This window comes from Canis lupus, chromosome 4 (genome assembly GCF_048164855.1).
Source record: "Canis lupus baileyi chromosome 4, mCanLup2.hap1, whole genome shotgun sequence".
Classification (NCBI taxonomy): domain Eukaryota; kingdom Metazoa; phylum Chordata; class Mammalia; order Carnivora; family Canidae; genus Canis; species Canis lupus.
In genome coordinates, this window is record NC_132841.1 from 61,846,921 (window position 1) to 61,861,827 (window position 14,907).

At 40.7% G+C, this 14,907-nt stretch overlaps 1 protein-coding gene, 1 long non-coding RNA gene and 1 pseudogene across 3 annotated transcripts in view; 2 read left to right on the top strand and 1 right to left on the bottom strand.

Moving 5' to 3' along the window:
- LOC140632525 (uncharacterized) overlaps positions 1-4,104 on the top strand; it is a 62,813-nt gene extending 58,709 nt beyond the window's left edge. The window contains exon 3 of the long non-coding RNA XR_012030130.1: positions 883-4,104. This is a non-coding gene — a long non-coding RNA (uncharacterized lncRNA). The remainder of the gene's footprint in view (positions 1-882) is intronic.
- HSPB3 (heat shock protein family B (small) member 3) overlaps positions 1-14,907 on the bottom strand; it is a 135,793-nt gene that overhangs the window by 105,695 nt on the left and 15,191 nt on the right. The window lies entirely within an intron of this gene.
- Positions 8,046-9,166, top strand: LOC140631420 (lipopolysaccharide-induced tumor necrosis factor-alpha factor homolog pseudogene; annotated as a pseudogene).

Below are 14,907 nucleotides of genomic sequence, written 5' to 3' on the forward strand. Positions count from 1 at the left end.
CAGGTAGTAAACATTTTAGGTTTTGTGGACTGACACAATTTCTGTTGTAACAACTCAACTACGCCATGGTAGTGAGAAAGCAGATATAGACAATACATAAACAAATCAGCATGGCTTGTGTTTTAATTAAACTTTACAAAAACAGATGGCAGTTTGCATTTGACCCTTGGGCCATTGTTCACTGACCTCTGACTTTGGCTTGGTGCTATTAGGACCATGCACTCTTTTATATGGTGCTTTCAAGGGCATTAATAAAAATAATTTTCTCTTGGGATCCCTGGGTGGCTCAGTGGTTTAGCGCCTGCCTTCAGCCCAGGGCATGATCCTGGAGATCAAGTCCCACATTGGGCTCCCTGCTTGGAGCCTGCTTCTCCCTCTGCCTCTGTGTGTGTGTGTGTGTGTGTGTGTGTGTGTGTCTCATGAATAAATAAAATCTTTAAAAATTTTTTTCTCTGATTTTCTTAAGTGGGAAGGTGAACTTTGTTTCACAAAATATTCAGCCCAGCACTTCAGAGAAGCCTACACATTAACGTCATCATATTATTCCATATATATATATATATATATATATATATATATACATATATATATATATTTTTTTTTTTTTTTGGTTGTCAAATGATCCTTTATCGAAACATGTTCCTTCGTAGCTCTTAACTAGCTGGGCTTTGTACTACACACATGCCTATTGATGTCATCTATGATTTCATAAGGGTGGCAGCCATCAACATTGCAGCCCATATATGGGGCAGTCCCCAGAATCTCTTTAATGGTTTTAGAGAGTTCTCTGGCTAAAGATCGGTGCCACATCTGTCAGGCAATGACAAGCTCATCAAAAGTGACATTTGCACTGTGTTTAATGTGTTTTGCTTCTATCTCTAGGTGGTTCCTTGTGGGGGCTCTGATAATCAGAGCAGAGGCAGAAGGTACCACTTCCAGCTGGGCCTGTGTGTTCTGAATGGTCAGTTTCACTGTAATCCCCAGAAACTTCAAACCACCAGTTGCCTTGGTAATGTCATCACCAGCCTTTTTTGGAGACAGATCCAGAGGCCTGATCTTCTGTACCAGGACAGAGGTGTTACAGACCTCCCCACCACCGATGCACCATAGGTATATGACTTTGATCTTGGGGTCAAACTTAGGCAGCATGGTGGAGGTGGCTTTTGGTGGATGAACCTGAATTCACGACAACCAAAGACAATCGCATTTTCACCTCTCCTGAGCAAAAGGCCAAAAAACTATATTTTACAAATTTGACTAAAATATCATAAACTTACAGAATGTCAGTGCACAGAGATATTTAAGATACTCTAGTCTAAACACACCCCTCATTGTACAGGTGGCGAAACATAGGAAGTATTTCAACCTCCCATCTAAAAGAAGTACAAGTATATTCTTAGAAGACCAAGAATTGATGAGTGTAGAGCTTAATGTGCAATTCAAATATTGACATTTCTTTGCCAGAGAGAAAACTGCAACATACAAAATGCATCTTGATAACTTTCTTTCTTACCTCAGGCATATTACAGAGTTCCTTGTTCTAAGACATTGTAAATACCAGGCAGAAATACATGAAGAGCTGTTTTATGTTCCTAGACTTGAGGAAATACCTTCAAAATGTTGCTCCTCTGTCCTTCATTATTGACCAGGACACTCAACAACCTCTTGTCTTGATGCAGCCCTCCTACAAGATGCCAGCAGGCCCACTACGAGGGTTACAATCAAATGCGGACGGCACAGTACTCAAGGGAGTACTAGAGAATCACAAGGGATAGGACAGTCGCCTGAGGGTAAGAGCAGCAAAGTTGTCACCACTCCTAGACCCACAAGGAGGAGCAAAGTGAGCAAACACTAGAATCAGAAGTCATGAAGAAAAGCAGTGGTACTCAGTCAATACTCTAATTTCTGTATTAAATTCTTCCTTTTAGAGTGATGCCCTTTTCCTGACTCAACTCTAAATATACAGCCCTCAGCTACCTAGCAGGTGAATAGATACTGTGACCCTGATCCCCTCCCTCCTGGTCTCTATGAGAACTCTCCATTCCAGACCTCTCCGTGCAGACCAGCAGGTCAGCCTCCAGGGCAAAGAGCTGGGACTAGGAGAAGGAGGGAGCTGAAGGAGCAAAGGAGGCTTTTCTCTGCACAGGCCATAGGATAGTTACTGTTAGACCATATTTCCAGGTGAATTCGAGGACTTCTTACAACTTTAACTCTTCATATGTAGGAAAAGGTAAAATTAATGGCTTTCTCTGTACCCTCTTTCCTCATAAAAATATAGTCAAAGTCTCAAAATTAGTTTCCACAAGAAAGTAAAAAACTAAGAAGCAACACCTTTGCTGAATGGCTCCTTTGTTTTAATGGAACTGAGTGACATTTAAACACGTTTTATAAAAAAATCTCTCCACGGGATAATGGTCTCTATGAACCACCTGTGCTTTGCTTTTATGGAGGAGAGAGAGAAAAAAAAACTGCTGAATCTTTATAAAGGAATTTAAATTAGATGCTAAAATAAAGAAGAAAACCTTCACACTTGTGTAGCTAATTAGCTACAGGAGCAATTAAAATAATGATTCATCCTATAGAGGATCCTAGCAGAGATTGGTAATTCTTTATCTCTTTCTATTAGAAACCCTCTTGGGAACCAAGAGAACTCTCTAGAGCAGCACCGTTCAATAGCACTATAATGCAAGCCACAAACACAAGCCGCATACAAAATTTTCTAGAAACCACATTTAAGAAAGAAAAATAGATAAAATGAATAAATCATAATGTATTTTTATTTAACCCAATATTTAAAAGAATATTAGTGTTCCACATATAATCAATAATAAAAATCATTAATAGGCTATCTTGTATTCTTTTTGTGCTAAGTCTTTGAACTCTGAGGTATATTTTACAGGGACAGCATACCTCAAATCACATTCAAGTGCTCAATGTGGCTGGTGGCTACTGTGACACGGCACAGCATAGAGTATGTCCCAAGGTTGGGTAAGAGTTTGTTTCTCAGACAAAGGAATCCTGCATAATATAAAAGAATATGGGTCCCTCGCCAGCTGTGTTTTTCACCAGTGTTTCCAGTTCTCCTTTCCTTCTGGGTGCATATAAGGATTCTTCCCCAGCCCCTTATAGTTAGGCAGGCCCACATGACTTGCTTTGGCCAATGAGATGTGAATTGAAGTGACCCATCACCTCTAATTAGCTGCATTGAAGAGCTGCTGTGGGTTTCTCTACGTCCTCTCTTCCCCTGCTATGAGGATTGTGGACACTTGTGTTGGTATGGAGGTGCCCTGACATTGAAGCTGCCTGAAATGCTGAGCCAACATTTGGGGGACAGCTGCCCGACATGATTGGTGTCGTGACTTTTGTTGAGTCCCTGCATCTCTCACCTGAGCTCTGAGGTTCAAATAACAATTCCTCCTTCTCATTCTTTCAGCCTCTCTCTGGTATTGCTAGCTGGCCCTGATGTTGTACCTTTCCTCAGCCTTGCCCACATCTTTGTAAACTGTCCCTTTGCTCTCCTCTCTTCACTTACCCCGTTTGTGCCATCTGTTTTCTATTGTGATTCTGATCAATACAGTTTGCTATCTTGCCCCAATGTGCAATGAGCCTAAAGAGAGAATAAAATGAGTACACTGAAGAAACAGTTCCTCGAATGAGTGTAAATCAAGTTTCAAAGCAACAGCCTAAGATTGTTCCCTCACCAATCACTTCTTATACAAAAGGTTCTCTTTCTCTTCCCTGGGTAGAGATGCACACTCATTGTTCATAGTGATGTGTGTCTGTGTATTTAAGAAATATGTTTTCTTGAAACTGTTTGGTCTTCATTCTTTCTTTAAATATGTTCCAAGCATTTGCTTACAAATGTATGTTTGGCAGAAATAGTATGAAATCAAAAATAACTAAATTGTGGCTAAAGGCCATCCTCAAATTTTATACCTACAGGCTTGAGCTCCTACTGAGAAGCCTGAAGCTTATGGGTTATTGTTGTGTCACTTGTTCACTGTAGAAAGATCAGAAAGCTACAAATAAGCACAAATAAGGTAAAAATAACTTGTCTCACAAAGATAATCACCACTGGTGTATATTACCTCCAATTGTTCTTAAAAATATATTTTTATACCATTATTCTTTATAGTAACTGCTTTGTCATTATTATTCCTTTCTGATTTATCAGCTTATGCCAATTTTCCAATACTCAAATAACACTACGTATGAACTTCTTTGTATTTTTAAGTATTTGCCAATTTCCATGCCAGATTTTCTGCAAATAAATTCTTGGAAATGGGAATGCACATTTTAGAAGGTATACATGATTTAAAAGCTTCAAATAGATTTCCAATATGCCCTCCAGAAAACAATCGATCATTTTATACTCTTAATAGGAATTTAAGAGATTGCTCTATACGCACATAGATACCTTGCCAACACTGAGTATTATCTTTGATAAGAAATAAACAGTAATTCACTTTAAGTTTGCATTTCTATAATTCTAGTTAAATAGAAAATATTCCCATATTTTGGATAATTCTATTTCTTCACATATGCATTACCAGTCTTTGTAATTTTCCCATCTTGCTATTAGTGAATGTTTGGACTTGTAAAACTCTCTAAATGCTAATATTTGAGTGTTTTTGTTAGACTATTTCCTGACATATACTATTCCTTACCATATCTCCTACCACCCAATGGCATCGCTATGTTTCCATTATAAATGAGGAAATGGAAGCTTCAAAGAGTTAAGTAGCTTAATCAGGATGACTTAGTTGTTTTAGAAGATGGTGCTAGTGCTATCCCCCAATCCCGTTGTCCACCTAGTGCATCCATCCATCATCTAGCTGCCATGATGGTTGGTGGCTAACAACTCAGAGTTGCACCCTTCTCTGGAAAATTGTCCTCAGCCTGACCCAGATGCTTGGATGGCCTGCACACAATGACTGACTGATGCAATTTCCAATTATTGATATCTTCCCTTTTCCCTAAAAGGGTACCTAAAATAAACTATGATACAGAAGTGCAATAACCAAACTGAAAAAGGGATAGATGGGGCTAGGCTTTAGGAGATACAAAGGCCCAGCCTGCTTGCTTCAAGGACTTCATGGTACCATGTTGGCTCCAGATCTTCCAGTGAGGTCAGGCTAAGTGAAGCTTCATTTGAACTCTTGTCTTTGCTTAGATTATCCCCCTGACTTAGCTTGCTTCCTGGATTCCTCCAGATTTCACTGAAGAGAATATCATCAATAAGTCACTTGTATAAAAAATCTTCCTCTCAGTCACGGCTTCTGGGGAACCCAACCTAAGACAGCTGGTAAGTGGGCTGTTTCATATTCAAATCCAAGCAATCTGACTTCAGGATCTGCACATGCACTCATTAGAATACAGCACACCTCGTTCTTATCAAAGACACTGCCTGGGACATAATGAAAATAGCAAACACTGTTTCCTAATTTGTCATTTGCCTTTTAACTTTATGGTACTCACCACAGAGAAGTATTAAACATATGTAGACAAATCTATTAATCTTTTTTATTGTCAATTTTTTTAAGATTTTATTTATTTATTCATGAGAGACACAGAGAAAGAGAGAGAAGTAGAGACACAGGCAGAGAGAGAAGCAGGCTCCCTGCAGGGAGCCCGATGAGGGACTTGATCCCAGGACTCCAGGATCACACCCTGGCTGAAGGCAGGCACCAAACTGCTGAGTCACCCAGGGATCCCCTGTGATTTCAATTTTTTTTTTCTTTTTCTTTCTTTCTTTCTTTTTTTTTTTTTTTTGTGATTTCAATTTTTAATGGCATGTTTACAAATCCTAAATTTTAAGCAATATATTATTCTAGATTTTTTCAGATTTTATTTTTATTTTTTAAATTGAAATTTTATAGGATATTTTGCTCCATTTTTACTTCAGATAAACTTTGAACTTAAACCCGTTTAAAAATAATTACAAATTTGTTGAGATGTGTAGTTCCATGTACTTTTTGTATGTATGTATGTATGTATGTATGTAATTTTTCAACAAAAATTTTATCAAAAAAAATCTTTGGTGTTTTGTTTGAAATTTCAGTGTTTATAAAACTAGTTGGGGGATCCCTGGGTGGTGCAGCGGTTTGGCGCCTGCCTTTGGCCCAGGGCGCGATCTTGGAGACCCAGGATGGAATCCCACGTCGGGCTCTCAGTGCATGGAGCCTGCTTCTCCCTCTGCCTATGTCTCTGCCTCTCTCTCTCTCTCACTGTGACTATCATAAATAAATAAAAATTTAAAAAAAACTTGTTGGAAAGAATTAGCATCTTTTAATATTGAAGAATCTAAAAGCACATGCTATTTCTCCATTTATTCAAGTATTTTTATGATGCTCAGTAAAGTTGCATAGTTTTAAGTTATGCTTCATATATCTTAAATTTATTCTTAGGTATTATTATGGTTTTTATGCTTAGAAATATTGTTTTTTAATGATTATTGCTAATATGCCTTTGCTAATACTTTGTAAGTAAGATCTTATCAGTACAAATAGTGTAAGTGTAACTGCCTGGACTGTAGTTAAAAATATCACCGGTAAATATTTTTTCCATCTTGGCATATTCAATTTAATTTTAATTCTTCATAGATATAGACACCATATGTTTAGTTTATTAATAAGTGAATTTATGCTCTTTTGCGGGGGCAAAACCAATCATCTCTTCTAGGTAGAAGACCAGGCTCTTCTGTTCTAATTGGGCATCTGCTATGATGGTTTGCCAAATTGTTAAATTTTCACATGATTCCTAGTTTCACCTGCATAGCTGTTCCCACTGTAGTGCAATATGCAGTATGCCATACTGCTCACAGGTTCTGGGTTACTTTATGAATCATAACAAGAAAAAAGTGTTGAAACATCTGGGTGGCTCAGTCAGTTAAGCGTCTGCCTTCAGCTCAGATCATGATCCTCGGGTCCTGGGATTGAGTCCCACACCAGGCTTCTTGCTCAGCAAGGAGCCTACTTCTCCCTCGGTCTGCTGCTCCCCCTGCTTGTGCGCTCCCTCTCTCCGACAAATAAATAAGTAAAATCATTTTAAAAATAAAGTAAATGGTGGATATACTGAGTTCTACTGAAATTCTTTTTTAAGATTATATTTTTAAGTAATCTCTACACCCAAAATGGGGCTCAAACTCACAACCCCAAGATGGAGAGCTGCATGCTCCACTCACTGAGCCAGCCAGGCACCCCACTACTGAAATCTTTCTAGGCTTATCATCCTCAAGAGACAATAGATAATCAACTGCTTTGCTACTACATACCAGAAACATTGGCATTCTGCTCGGGATCTCTGAATCATTACCAGTCCCCACCTTGGCTTTACTCAGCTAATTCTGTATTTTAAGATTTGTTATTTTAACATCTCATCCTTGTTTTCAATATTGATATCTTCCCTTTCCCCTAAAAGGGTACCTGAAATAAATGATGATACAGAAGTGCAACCACCAAACTGAAAAAGGGATAGATGGGGCTAGGCTTTAGGAACCTACAAGAACCAGGGACTTGGATTCCATTAGGATTGTCTTTCCCTTAGTCCTCCTCTCTGGACGGACAACTTTTTTTTCCCCCCATATGATCAAGATACGACTACATCATTCAATCTTTAAATCTTATATCTTTAACCACGTGCAAGGCATTAACTTGATCTCCTGGCCCCAATTCCAAAGTCCCCAGGGAAAAAGCCTTTTTAGACTAGATACACATCCCTGGTTCAAAAACTATAGTCAGGGAGATGAATCCTCATAAAATACAGCTGCTTCTATGGTCGCCATATGGGAGAGGAGTACAGTTCTCTGAAAAGGAGGAGCTTAAGAACTGGAGGATGATACTTATGAAGGAGGTGGGCAGATATCGCCACCATATTTAATATGCACACTAAGCAGCTGCTTACAAAATGAGATTTTGCCATTTGGTATCCTTAAAATATCCCCTCCTCCCAATTTCCCAGAACCAAATTTATACCATTGTGCCAAGGCATTCCTTAAAAAAGCAAAATGAGCCCGGCTGGACTGGTGGCGAGGGCGGCGGTAAAATGTTCCAGGATCCTAGCAGGTAGCCGTTGGGCCTTCCTCGGTGCCATCTGCACCCCTTCCTATGAAGAGATGGTGGCGGTCAATAGTTATTTCCCTATGCCTCCTGGTCCCGCGCCAGGGTCGACCCCGGGGTTGGTGACGGGCCTGGATGGCAAGGGCATGAATCCGCCAGCCTACTACACCCAGCCAGTGCCCGTCCCCAGTGCCAATGCTATTGCCATGCAGACCGTCTACGTACAGCAGCCCATCTTCCTTTTTGACCGTCTGATCCAGATGTGCTGTCCTTCCTGCAACAAGATGATAGAGACCCAGCTGTCCTATGATGCCGGCGCCCTCACCTGGCTCTCTTGTGGGAGCCTGTGCCTGCTGGGGTGCATCGCGGGCTGCTGCTTCATCCCCTTCTGTGTGGATGCCCTGCAGGACGTGGACCTCTCCTGTCCCAACTGCAAAGCTCTCCTGGGCACCTACAAGTGTTTGTAGGACTTGGCCAGACCTGGAGGGAGCCGCGTGCTGCCCAGAGTGCTCTGTGATCCTCACCCAACCCGCCCTGGTGGGGTTCCACCTTGGTGGCCTTATCTCCAGGGGCTCCACCCTCGTGTCTTCTTTTGGGGGGAAAATATATCGCAAAAAGTAACACACCTCCAAAAACCCCAGAGATTGCTGCTTGGAGTCGTGCGCAGGACATGCAAAGACGTTCACCTTGAGTGCTGGTTCCCACCTGCCATGACCCCAAGGCACCCCACCTTAACTGTGACTGTCACCCCTGTCTGAATATCTTCGGGTGGTTTGCCATGGACCAGCTTCATTTACTGGCCTCCGTGGGCCTTCCTGGGGATGGTCTCAAACCGAAAAGCTGTGCTTGCCTTAGTTTTGAGACTGTCCTGGCCTGCAGACAGCTGACTCCACCTTCAGTGCCTGCCACCATGTGCATCTGTTCCCACTTCCGATGACAAAACTCTTGCCTTAGAAATGAAGGGCTTGCCTCTCAGAGCCTTTTCATTAGCACACAAATTCACTTTGATTTCTTCATTCCTTTTTTCAGCACAAGGAGGAACAATTCACACCCACCACATTTACACCCTTGAGATCGTAAATTCGTGCTAGAAACAGGTAGAGCCGGGTCTTGACCGTGGATCTGCCTTTCCTCAGTTCTCCGCAGCAGACCCTCAGCCACTTTGCATGAAGGGCTTTTTCTCTAGTAGGGGAGTCATTTATATTCACTGTTTTTATGACCTCCTTTGGGTCTTAAACACCTTTGAACATAATTTTGGAAGGAGGGATTTATAGAACCATTTTTCTTAACTGTAGGATTGTTACTACTTTCCTGCTTCCCAAGGAAGGCACTCTTTTTTTTTTTTTTTTTTTTTTGGTTCTTAACAGAAAAAACAATGGATGGTTTTTATCCATGGCCTCTACATGAGTTTAGTGCGGTTCTACAAAAACCTTTATAATGGAACTCTTCCAAGTGGGACCACTTTGGGGTTCCCAGTGGTGTGTTAAGAGAAACAGAGGAAAGCACAGTGTGAGCAATCCAGGTACCATGGTGCTGGAGAGCTTGGGGACTTACCTGTTTCAAAGGAGTTTGAATTCTGATTTTATTTTTCAGAGATACAATTCATTGTATGACATCAGAAGACATGACTTCTAGGACTCAATCAGCAAACCAGAGTTCTCGGTTAGCTGCTGCATCAGCTTTGAAATCAAGATAAAACTGGGCTCGAGTTTCGAGTGTCCCCATTTTGATGATAAATAGACACAGGGAATGCATATGAATAATAATACATGGAAAGGAAGCCTAGACCTGGAACACACACACACACACACACACACACACACAAAACGTGTATATTGGCCGAATATTATAGTTGTAATCAGTGATCCAGCTTATTCTTTTGATATTTTGAAAGTCCCAGTAATTATTTTTGCAATGAATATGGATACGACATAGTCCTTTGGTGTTACCTGCTTTTAAAAAATAAAGTCTTTGGTTCACTCAGAAAAATAAAATAAAATAAAATAAAATAAAATAAAATAAAATAAAATACAAAATGACTTGTATCTTGTCTGCTTTCACATTCCACTCCTTCCCCTTACTCACTGTACTCCAGTCAAGGCACTTCTTTCTATTCTTCAAATTCATTCTAATAATTGACACTTGGGACTTTTAGAGTTACTGTTTGCTCTATCTAAAGCACCCTGCCTCCCAGATCCTTCTGTATAGCTGGCTCCATCAAGCTCAAATGTCACTTTAGAGAGTCTTTCTATAATTATCCAATTTGAAGTAGTCCCTCCATCATATTTATTGTCCTAACAGCATTTATCAATATCTGAAAATTTGGGATTCATTTTTTTTTCTCATTATCTATAGGAAGCTGCAAGTAATAGAATACCCAGCTAAAAGTTTGTTATCTCACTTAATGAAAGTGTTCAGAGACAGTTTCAGGGCTGGTTAGGTAGTGCAACAATGTCATCAAAAACCCATGAAATCCGGTCTTCTGCCACCTTCAATGTATGGTCCACGTGGTCTTTCATGAAATCAAGACAACTGCAGAAGCTTATGCATATCCCAAAGTAGGACAGAAGAGTTGGAACTTCTTGCACATCTAAGGGGGAGGGAACCTGGACACATACTTTCACTGAAGTTGCAATGGCCAGAATTTGGTTATATATCTAAACTATAGCCTCCAGGGAAACTGAAAAAGCTTAGTTGGCTTTTTCAGTTTCCTTCATCATGAAGGTGAGCTCTGATAGGAAGGTAGGCAAGGAGGGCAGTGGCCGATGGGCAGGTAAAAAGCAAGGTCTATAACATGGTCTGTCTCTTCAGTCTTTACCCGAAGAATGGAAGTTTCAAGAGGGCAGATACCTGACTCCAAGCCATGTCAATCTCTGAACTTAACCAGCTCTGTGACCCTGTAAGTTCCCTTTATTGTTTAGGCCTGTTTGAGTTTTATCCCATTATTTACAACCAAAAGCATCCTAGTGATAACACAGTCTGATATACTAATGTAACCCAGTGAGTCTTTGGGCCATACTACCAGGCAGGGCCAGTTATGCACAAGGCACAACAGGTACAATGCCTAGGGCCTACAGTGTTTCATTTTTGCTTTTCTTAAAATTATAGGGGAAAAATAATAATGAGCCCAGTCTGGATTATATTTATTTTTCTTCCAACGCAGTTGTACAATGTAATTTTTTATATTTCTTTGTGGAGGAAGGGGCTACAAAAGTAAAAGTACCTGGGAGCCCTCTAAAGTCATAATTTGGTCCTTCTTTCATAAACCCTGATTAGATGATAAAATTACCTTGGGAAGTCAGTACAGGACACTTTAGATTGAGAGAGATAGTAAGAGATTTTGATAATGGAAAGAAATTCAGGAAAATAGTCCTATGAGTCATAGGCTTTTTTAGGAACCCAGCCCTCGCCAGGATGTTCTAATGGGAGGTCCTGAAAATCCAAGGGCAAAGCGAGATGCTTCTGGGAACTTAGGAGGAAATAATACAAATGTGGGAACATGGGCTACGGAAGGAAAGGAAGAGGAGGGAAGACGCAGAGCATGAACAAAGAGCATAAATATTTGTGCTTTGTGTATGGGCAATGGCCTTGCTTACAAGCTCTACAGGGACATCTTGCTGAGGGCCATGACTGCTGTTCTAGGATCCCAACATTTCCCCACTTCTGAAACAAGTTCACAGCCTGTGCTTAGAAGTCAGCCTGTTGTCAGCATCTGGGTTAGATCATGTTATATTGTGAGTTACTGTGTTCTGTCCTTTTCCTTATGATAATTTTAGGGTCCACATGTGGTAAAATTAGAGGGAAGGAAAGTCCACCAGATGAGAGATTTCTAGCTGTGCTTTTATTACTCCTGGGAGGGTCTGGCTATTCAAAATAAAGCAAAAGAAAAATAGTTTAAGAATTTAGTCACTTTAATTTTAAAACAAGTGCAGCAGCTGTAGGATTTTGCAGTGCCCAGTTCCCTCAGAGCATCACCCTGCTCAGGCTTCTGAACCATTCTTGATTCTGCTATTAGACAGTGAGAGGGTCTGAATACGTTGTCTTTAGGGTCCCTTCCAGTGCCAAAATTATACTAATTTTGCAGATCATGCAGCAAGAGAGTAGTTTTGGAGAATCAAACCAAAACCCAAAGAATTGCAGCTCTGGGAAAGGCTAGAATCATCATGAGGCACAGCAGTTCCTTCACATGGTCCTGCTTCAGGCAGCCTGTCTTTAGAACCAGCATGGCAAGCGCACGGTGCCACTAGTACTGCTGCATAAGAGCTGCACATGCTGATCGCGTGGCATCCTTGCCGGGCTAGGCAGTGTGCAAACCACTGTGCAGCAGGGGACACTTGCTGTAGCTCTCCTCTTAAGAAAACATGCCACCCACTCACTGCTATCTCACTCCCCATGCACACAGACAAAACTTCTCTGCTTCCTCCATTTGTCCATAAAGGGTATCAGACTTGAGATCCTGTGCCCATATTTTACTGTTTAAAAATCGATGATTCTTCTGCAAATAGATAGTGGTGATGGTTGCCCAACATTGTGAATGTGCATAATGCCACTGAATAGTACACTGGAAAAATGAGACAATACCTTCCCCCAAAAATCAATGATTCATTCTTGTTTTTTTAAACTTTCTCAGCCCATTTACTATCAAAATCCTATTGTATGTTTTTCCTAGAAATCTGGTTGGCCGTATCTCCCAGGAGCGTTAGAAATGCAATGTTGTTAAGCAAGAATGCCTGTGATGACCACCCCTCTGTGTGGGAGTGAGAGGACGCAAAGGGCAATTCTCCACACAGGGATGTTGATGGCTAAGCTCCATGTTCTAATTGTGATGCCATTTTTTAGCATCTTTGTTTCCAGGCTCCTTTGTTCTGTCTTTAAGCAACTGCTCATTGAACCTGATGATCTGTCTGTATTACTTTCCCAGCCTCCAAAAAAGAAACTAAACTTCAGTCTGCTTTAGTTCTTATTTTTTGTTGTTAAATATACCATATGGAAAAGTGCATAAAACAGATGTGTAGTGTAATGACTAATTATAAAATGAACACCAGTATTGAAGAAATAGAAAATTACCATGCCCCAGAAGCCCCCTGTGAGTCTCTATATCTTCCCAATTTCCTCTCCCTAGAGTAAAAACTTATTACCATAAAAACAAAAAACAAACAAACAAAAAAACACCAAAAGCAAACCTGCTTTGTCCTTTTTAATTTTACCACCTGTGAGTACTACACCTAACATAATGCTTGAAATTTATAAATGGAATTATGGTGTTGGACTCAGCTTGTTCTTTAGCCATGCCCTTTCCCCATTCTTAACATATAGAACTCTTTTGTACATTTATTCTCCATTTGTGATACCTTTAGAGAGAGCTGTGCTATATCAAGCATTATTGCAGTGCTAAGAGATTAATTGCGTCCTAGTACTTCATTATTAAAAACTCTCTCCCCTTCTGTTAACACTGATTCAGCTGAGTGGGAAATGAGATGCACCTTTGCCCAGGCGTGACATGCAGAATAGTTAATGAATCAGCAGGGACACCCATCAATCAGAACAGACAAAAGGATGAGGCAAGGTGCTAATATAACTGACTAGTGTCTACTGACTGAACATCCACCCTACCTGGGTCCTTACTGTTCCCTCTACTGGAATTTGCCTATCCTTCAGGGTCTATATTAGGATCTGAATCCCAGCTCAGTTTCAAACCTAACAGCATAAGATGGACAAGTGACAAACTCAGTTTTCTTATCTATAAAAGAAGGAGACTGGGTTAGGATGTTTCTAAGGATCCTTCCAGATCTAAAGTTCTGTGACTGAAAGGGTCTCACTTATCATTGTCTGTTATTATGACACTCATCACTCTCTACATTCCTGCCATGTTCAGTTAGGCACCAGCCAAAACCAAGCATCAGGATGTCAGAATCAGGACCTGAGTTAAGTCCTTTATACATTTGAATCCTTGGAAGATATAATTTATGGAATCTGCTAAGTGAATGTTTGATGAATTAAGTTCCACTTCTGTGATGCCATCCCCAACTGCTCTGATCTGTTCTATTTTTTCCTGAAATTCTCTATTGAGAATTTTATTTATCTATTGACTCCAAGAGTGGGGGTGGGAGCGCTAAACAAAAAAACATTTATTTCTCAGTTCTTGAGGCTGAGTCTTCATATGGCAGAAGGGGCAAGTGACCTCTTTTATAAGGGCACTAATCCCATTCATGAGGGTTCCATCCTCATGACCTAATCACCTCTCAAAGGCCTCACCTTCTAACACCATTACATTGGGGCTAGGATTTTGAAATATAAATTTGGGAGGGACACAAACATTCAATCTTTAGCAAGCACTGCCACCACTCTATACGAGTTATGATAAGGGCCTGCTTTGGTTTTTCCATGTCAGGGCTTAGCAATGCAGACATTCATCTGTCAGTCTGCAACGGAAGTATCATTACATGATGCTCTTGAGGTACAACTGGGAGTTTCTTTTTCATTAGCAGAACTCGAAAGAATGCTAGCTCAAAGTTGAGAAAACACTGTCAGAAGTTCTAGGTTTTCCTTGTGGGAATGGAGAAGGACTCTCACTTTGCAGCCTCATGCTGAATCTTTGTACTGCCATGACCCACGTCTCAGCACCTTCTGGGTGCTAAAAAAGTCAGTCAGCCTGGTGAGGCAGCTGCATGCCTGCTCCAGCCAAGCACTAGACTATTTATGCAAATTAAAAACAGAAGTCTATAAACTGACCCCAGCTGTACTACCTCTAATGACTGCAAGCTGGACTCTTAAGTATGTTGTTATTTTTAAAGTCAGTTGTTTTTCCATGCCTGCATTTTGTTTTACCATAACACATAGGCAACAAGAA